This window comes from Sorex fumeus, unplaced genomic scaffold, assembly GCF_029834395.1.
Source record: "Sorex fumeus unplaced genomic scaffold, SorFum_2.1 ptg000070l, whole genome shotgun sequence".
Lineage (NCBI taxonomy): Eukaryota > Metazoa > Chordata > Mammalia > Eulipotyphla > Soricidae > Sorex > Sorex fumeus.
The window spans coordinates 5643111-5650968 of NW_026606127.1; the positions used below are offsets into that span (position 1 = coordinate 5643111).

At 38.7% G+C, this 7858-nt stretch overlaps 1 pseudogene; it reads left to right on the forward strand.

Annotated features, from left to right (window-relative positions):
* The first annotated feature begins 5402 nt into the window (after window positions 1–5402).
* On the forward strand, window positions 5403–5496 carry LOC130037095 (uncharacterized; annotated as a pseudogene).
* The last annotated feature ends 2362 nt before the right edge of the window (window positions 5497–7858 follow it).

A 7858-nucleotide genomic window follows, 5' to 3' on the forward strand; every position in this document is an offset into this window, starting at 1 on the left:
CACTGAATCCTTTATTTGTGACTCTTCTTTTTGTAGCTTTTTAAAATTCTGTTCTCTTTTCTTCCTGTATTTTCTTGACTCTCTGTTCTATTGTTTCTTTCATTTCTTATTTTAGTCATTGGATATCTCTTCCATTGATTCTTTGAGTAGATCCTTGAACACCCTTTGCATTTTATCCTGGAATTCTTTATCAATGAGAGCGCAATTGTGGAAAACCTCGATTGAGAATTTTTCTTTTCTTCATATTCTCCTTGTGGTGGAGATTTGCGCTTTGGAGGAGGTACTTTTTAGTTTTGAGCTTGTACAGCACATTTCATACAGGTCTTTTCTTAGAAATGGAGTAGGCGAGTGGAATGTTGTTGTATTCTAGTAGAGGTGGTCAGACATTTTTAGTCGGTATTAGGCGACAAAGTGAGAGATGAAAGTCCTGAGTGCCCAGATTGGGAAATATAACTGCGGCTAGCCACCCAGGAGAAGGCCACGCCCACTTCTGGTAGGACACACCCCTATATGGTGGCCACGCCCCTGGCCCATCCCAGGGTCACTCCCACCCAGGTTCCTGGAATGTAGGAGGAGGGATGGAAAATCCCATGGAGCTGCCTCAAGTGTCCCCTTCTGGAGGGTGTCCAGTTCTGCAGGAAAATGCGGGGAGCTGGGGGTGAGGAGTGGTGAACCTGGCTTGTGCTCCCCCTACCCACCTGGAGGGGAGGCGCTGATTTGGTGATGGACAGTCCCAAGGAGCTGCTGCAGGTGTTCCCCGCAGGTGTCCCCCTGTGGAGGGTGTCGAGTTCAGCGGGAAAAGGCATGGGGATCTTGTTTTATTTTTACTTTATGTTCCAATCTTAATGGTATCACCAGCTACTCAGTGAACCTAGCTAAACCCTAATGTCTCTTCCACTTTCTCCTGCACAAGTCTCTGCTTTCTGACAAAAGGGAGGACCTCAGAATGCTGACATAAATCTAATACCCAGGGCTGCAGGAGATAGTGTAGTGCTTATGGAACTTGTGTCACATGCACTCAATTTGACTCCCAGCACCACATGATTGCCAGAGTATCAAAGGCTGTATAGCATAGGAGGACCCCAAGCACCATGGCCACGTTTTCTGAGAATTATCTGTAGGGCCCCCACACCTCCTGAGCATTGCTTTAGAGACTCTCCCAGCAACCAAAAATATGTAATGTCCCAGAAACATGTACTTGTCTTAAATAGGGAGCCTCACTTGAAGTGAGGTTCACAAGGAAATATTGCATGAAAACATAAATCAAAGAGCAGGGGAGACAGTGTAAAACATGTGAGTACAGATCATATATTTGGTGAAATGAGTTAAGATTCAGATGCCCTAGTCCTCGCACCAGGGATATTCCTTCAAAAATGCCCCAATATACTGGAAAGGTTCTAGAACATTAAATGACTGAAACTCAGTTATGAGCAACTTTGTAACTGTGTATCTCTTAGTGATTCTAATCGATAAAGTAAATTTTAAATATACCCATCAAAGTAACCTTTTTACCACTAAATGGGAAAGATACTTTCTAATGCTTATCCTCACGAAAAGCTCAACAGAGTGTGACACTTGCCAGGAAATGTTCTCCCTTGCATTTTTCTCATGATACTTATTAGTACTTCACTCTTCTGTTTCTTCCCTTTTCTCATGCCAAAGCTTCGCATCTCCCTTGCAAGCTCCTGAAACATTATCCATTCAACATTGATGCACTTTGCCACTGCTCCTCTTGGCGTCTTGTCCACGAACTGATTCTAAAACATAACATAGCTGCAATTACAGTATTCATGCCAAAGGCAGTCATTGATATATCTTTGGGTTTAGTTTTCTACAAGCTATTGGCACACAGGTGAGTAAAATTTTTTTTTTCCTACAGAGAACACAAAAATATTTATGCTGGGTTTTAAAGTTCCATCAGTATTTTTAATGTTTTATTGAATATCTGTGATATAGACCATTACAAATCTATTCATAATTTGCTTCCAGTCATACAACGATCCAACTTCCATCCTTCCTCTAGTGTACATTTCCCAAAACCAATATTCCTGGTTCCCTAAAACCATCCCCCAACAAACTACCCCCACTCCCAGCCTGTCTCTATGGCAGGATCTTTGATTCTTTCTCTTTGTTTCCTTTTTATTTTGTGCATTAAGGGTCTCATACAGGTACTAAGAGGTCATCATCTTTGTTCAAGGAATTGAGCATTTTTATCAGGAAGGTAAGGTTGGAGTAGCTTTGAGGTATGGAAATGACTGCTGAGGCTTCCATAAGTACAGGGCAGTGAGTGTAGGATGCCCATCCTGCCCAGAGAAAGCCTGGAGATTTCAGTCACAAAACACACATATCCGAATTTTCAGCTGTTATGTTTCAGTGAGAGCCATCCTGAGACGGTGGAAACCAGAGGAGGGCATGGTGGCGATTTTGTATTGTGGGAGAAAGTGGCTGCACTGGGTTCTGGTTGGGTGGGCACCAAACTAACCTGCCTCCCTCCGATTTACCCTAGTGTCTTCAGCCTTTTGCAGTTCCAAGGTTAACTGTGACTGTTGATATCTTCCAGATTTGTCTATGGGTCTCTGAAACAAGACCAATCCATTAGCTTGTATAGCTGAGCCAGGGGTGGTTTGTTAACATGGCTCCCACATATCTTTCGGGAGTTTAATTTCTCGGGAAATGTAGTCCTGAGTTGTTGGGAGCCAGCCAGAGGCACAGTGGCCATTTGAGGTTATCGGGAAGCATGAAGACACCATCAGACTGTTGATGCACTCACCTGAGGGTACAGGTTGACTTTCTGCAGGCACTGCACAACCAGACTACAAACATTCATTGAATGAATGAACGAATAATCAACATTTTCAAAATGTGTCTCTTTCTTGCATTTTAGAAGGGTAACTTCTAACATGAAAATAATCTTCACGGTATAATCAAGACCTATGATTTATTCTTAATATATTTAATAAAAGCTAAACATTTTGGAAATTTATACAAAGAAATTCTTTTAAATTATCTGTCTTCATAATTTACTTGTAAATTACTAAGATATCACTGTTTCTTCCACTGTTCTTAGCATAGAAATTTACAGACAGAATGTGCTAAGTAAAAATTCATTTTGGCACTTCAGTTCAATGTAGTACTGGAAGTACTTGGAATAGAAAATAGATAAGAAAAAGATATTTAGGGTTTTTCATGTATGAAAGGTAGAAATAATCTCTCACTATTCACAGAAGATATCATACTATATTTAGAGAATACTAAAATCTCTACGAAAAAACTCCTAGAGGCAATAGACTTTTATAGTAAAATTGCAGGCTATAAACTCAATACCCAAAAGTCTATGGCTTATTAATATGCAAATAATGAGAGAGAAGAAAGTGACATGAAAAAGCAATCCCACTCACAATCGTGCCTCAGAAAATCAAGAACCTTGGAATCAGCTTAACTAAGGAGGTAAAGGACCTATAAAATAAGAAATTAAAAAATGACACGAGGAAATGGAAACATATCTCCTGCTTATGGAATGGGAGAATTAACATTGTCAAAATGGCAATTCTCCAAGAAGCATTGTAAAAATTCAACTTGATCCCTATAAAGATACCCATGACATTCTTCAAAGAAATTGATCAAGCACTCCTGAAATTCACATGGAACAACAAACGCACACGAATAGCTAAAGCAATTCTTGGGGAAAAGACGATGGAGGCATCACCTTCCCCAACCTCAAACTCTACTACAAACGATAATAATGAGAACAGCATGGGACTGAAACAAAGGCTCAGCTGCAGACCAATGGAAAAGGATTGAATATACTGACACACACCCTCAAATATATAATCATCTAATCTTTGATAAGGGAGCAAGAAATGTGAAGTGGTTCAAGAGAGTCCTTCTAAACAAACGGTGCAGAAAAAACTGGACAGCTATATGCAAAAAAAAAAAATGGCTCAAACCTCTACCTAACACCATGCACAAAAGTCAGATAAAAATAGGTCAAAGTCATCAACATCACACCAGAATCCCTCAGGTACAGTGATGACAAGGTCGGCAAATCCCTCCACGACATTGAAGCTAAAGGTATCTTCAAATATAACATGCAACTTGCCAAGCAACTGGAAACAGAGATAAACAAAGGGAACTATCTTAAAATAAGCAGCTTCTGTACCTCAAAAGAAACAGTGACCAGAAACAAAGACTCCGCCATGCGGGCAAGATACTCGCAGAAGCCTACCAGGTTCTCTGAGAGTGAGAACTGGACAATCAGAGTTACTCTCTTCTAAATAAGATCCAGTCTCTGGATGTTGGCTATTGATGGCATTACATGGATCCAGGGGTAGATCGTGGTTTTAACACTTAATTACTAGAAGATGGAGGATCTGGAAGGAGGGGACACAGTCTTGATCTGAGCAGCCATGGAGATCTCATCCCCCGGTCCCGCACATTTGGGTTCCTCTTCCAGTTCCTTCATGCATGAGGCTCCTTCAAGCTTGGGAAGAGTGGCCTTAAGCGTACCTATGGCTGGTTGCAGAGGTCTTCAGCTGCCGGGTCTATGCTCAGGGCGGTGAGGGAATCTCACCCCGCCATCTCCAAGGGGCCCCAGTGAGGAAAGCCAGGTGCGAGGTTAGGAGACTGTTGTTTTAGACATATTTGGAATTAATTTTAGATCGAAAAGTACGCATCATTGAAAATACTTATGTGCTTAGTAATAAATTACTACAAACTTGTTCAATCACGTCAGAGACCTCACTCTGCTCAGAGAACTAGATTTTAATTACAGATCCGTTTTGCCCATGTGTCATGACTGAGAATCTCTATCAGTAGATATGAAACTCACTATACACAAAGATGCACACAGGTTACTATGAGTCATCTATGTTGTTAATGTGAGTTGGCCATTAAACTTCACTGAGACCCTTTGTTCTGTCCTTTATAGGAGCCATATGAGTCTCACCTTCCGTTCAAGTTGAACTTGTAATAAGGTGGAATGAAATCATCAATATGCTTCTCAGCTCATCCTTCAGGAAAAAAATCCTACATACATTCAAGGTGGTCAAAGTGCAGACAACACCATCCACCTTTTCCTGGAGAAGTACACGGGACTGAGGTGAAAACAGCAAAAGGCTCTAGTTTAATGGTCTTAATTAAGGTTTCAGGGAACGACATTAAACAACCTCATATACCATCTTCCAAAAGAATTATTTTGTAAAACTGATGCCTAGGGTATGGTAAAAGATAATATGATAAAAACCATATTTTTCTTTCTGGGACATTAAATTTCTAAATCTATTTATTCATGCTGCTTTGAAATACATTCCTTGATTAGGAATCATTGTCTGCCATAGGAGTGAGGAAGGACAACACTCAAAGTAATAAGAAGAGAAAAATATGGAAAAATTAACTCCTACTAAGTTTAACACATATACTAAAATTGAAATGATAAAATGATGAGCATGGTCCTTGCACAGAGATGATATGCAAACTTGTAAAGCATTCCATATTTTTGTTGCAAGAAGAATGAACAGGTCTACTTTAAGCTAAGACAATCCCCACAAGTACAAAAATTCTACATAAAGAGAGCACAAATCCACACCACAACAATCTCTCTCAATGTCAATGGACTAAATGTGCCAATTCAGAGGCACAGAATGGGAAGATGAATTAGAAAACTGAAACCAACATTCATTCTGCTGCCTGCAAGAAACACGTCTGAACAATCAAAGCACCCATGGGCTAAAAGTAAAAGTCTGGGAAACAAGTTTTCAAGAAAATATCACCTCCACAAAGCTGGAGTGGCGATACTAGTATCAGACCACATGGACTTCAGGCTAAAGATGATCAGAGACAGTGAAGGTCATTTCTTAATGATCATGGGATATGTACATCAGAAAGAACTCACCCTCCTCAATGTATATGATCCTAATGACAGACCAGGAAAATACTTAAAAACAACTTCTAATTGACTTATAGAAAAACATTGATAGCAACACAATACTAGAAGGAGATTTCAACACTTCTTTGACACTTCTCCATAGATCAAACAGACTGAAGCTCAGCAAGGAAATATTTTCTTTAAGGGGAGTAATGAACAACCATTGGCTTAGGGAAGAAATCAAAGAGGAAATAAAAAATTTCCAGAAACAAATGAGAATGAGGACACGAGCTACCATAACTTGTTGGACACAGCAAAAGCAGTGTTAAGAGGAAAGATTATAGATCTGCCAGAATTCATTAGGAAGAAAGAAAGGGCCTACATGAATAAATTAGAGGTCAAGATTTTGTAAAATGACCAACAAAAGTAGTCCAAAATAGGCTGGAGGAAGGAAATAATAAAACTTGTACCAGACATCAATGAGCTACAATCCCAAAATACAATCCAAAAGACCAATAAAAGCAAAAGCTGGTTCTTTGAGAAAATAAATAAGATCAATAAACCATGAGAAGCCTCTCAAAAAAACAAAGAGAAAGAATTCTAATAAATCAAATCAGAAATGCAAAGGGGGTTATCCTAATAGAAACTACAGAAATACATAGGATCATCAGAGATTATATTGAGATTCTTTGCAGCAGGAAATGAGAGAATTTTGAATAAATTGATAAATTATTGGATTCCAATTACCTCCCAAGGCTGAACCAAGAAGATTTGGAATACTTGAACCTATCACTAACAAGGAAATTGAAATGATGGTCAAAAGTATCCCTGCAAACAGAATCCATGGCCCAGATGGATTCAATAGTGAACTATTTCAAACCTTTAAAGAGGAACTGCTTCCAACATTTTTAAGATTTTCCAGGAATTGAAGAAACAGAAATACTCCCAAATAGTTTCTATGAGGCAAAGATCACCCTAATACTCAAATCGATAGAGACACCACAAAAAAAGAAAATTACAGACCTATTTCCTTGATGAATACAGATACAAAGATTTTCAAGAAAATACCAGCAAAGAGAATCCAGAAACTCAACAAAAGATCACACACTATGACCAAATAGGTTTAGCTTGGGGATGCAAGGATGGCTTAACATTCTCTAGTCAATCAACAGAATACACCATCTCAATAAAATAAAGATAAAAGTCATATGATCATATCAATAGATGTAGATAAAGCATTTGATAAGATCCAGCACCCATTCATGATGAAAAACTCTCAACAAAATTGGATTTGAAAGTACTTTCCTCAATCTAGTCAAAGCAAATTACCACAAACCCACGGCAAGCATTATTCTCAAGGGGGAAAAACCAAAGACTTGGAGCAGAAATCAATGAACTAGAATCCCAGAATACAATCAGGCACAAAACAAGTTACCCACTCTCACACCTCCTATTCACCATAGTACTTAAAGTACTTGCCATATGATTTCGGTAAAAAAAAAAAGATATCAAGGGCATCCAGATAAAAAAGGAAGAACTCAAGCTTTTACTATTTGGAGATGACATGATACTATACTTATAAAATCCCAAAGAATCTACAAAAAAGCTCCTGGGAACAATAGATTTGTTTAGTAAAGTAGCATATTACAAAATCAATATCTGGTACTCCATGGCTTTCCCATATATTAATAATGAAAGAGAAAAAAGAGATAGAGAAAAACAATCCCATTCACAATAATACCTCAGAAAATAGAGTATAATAGAATCAACTAAAAAGGTTAAGGAACTATACCAAAAAAAAAAAAAACCTACAAAACACTACTTCACGAAATAAGAGAGTATATGAGGAAATGGAATCACATCCCATGCTCATGGATTGAGAGGTTTAACACTGTCAAAATGGCAATCCACCCCAAAGCTCTATAAAGATTTAATGCACTTTCTATAAGGATACCCATAACATTTTTCAAAGAAATAGATTAATCACTCTTAAAC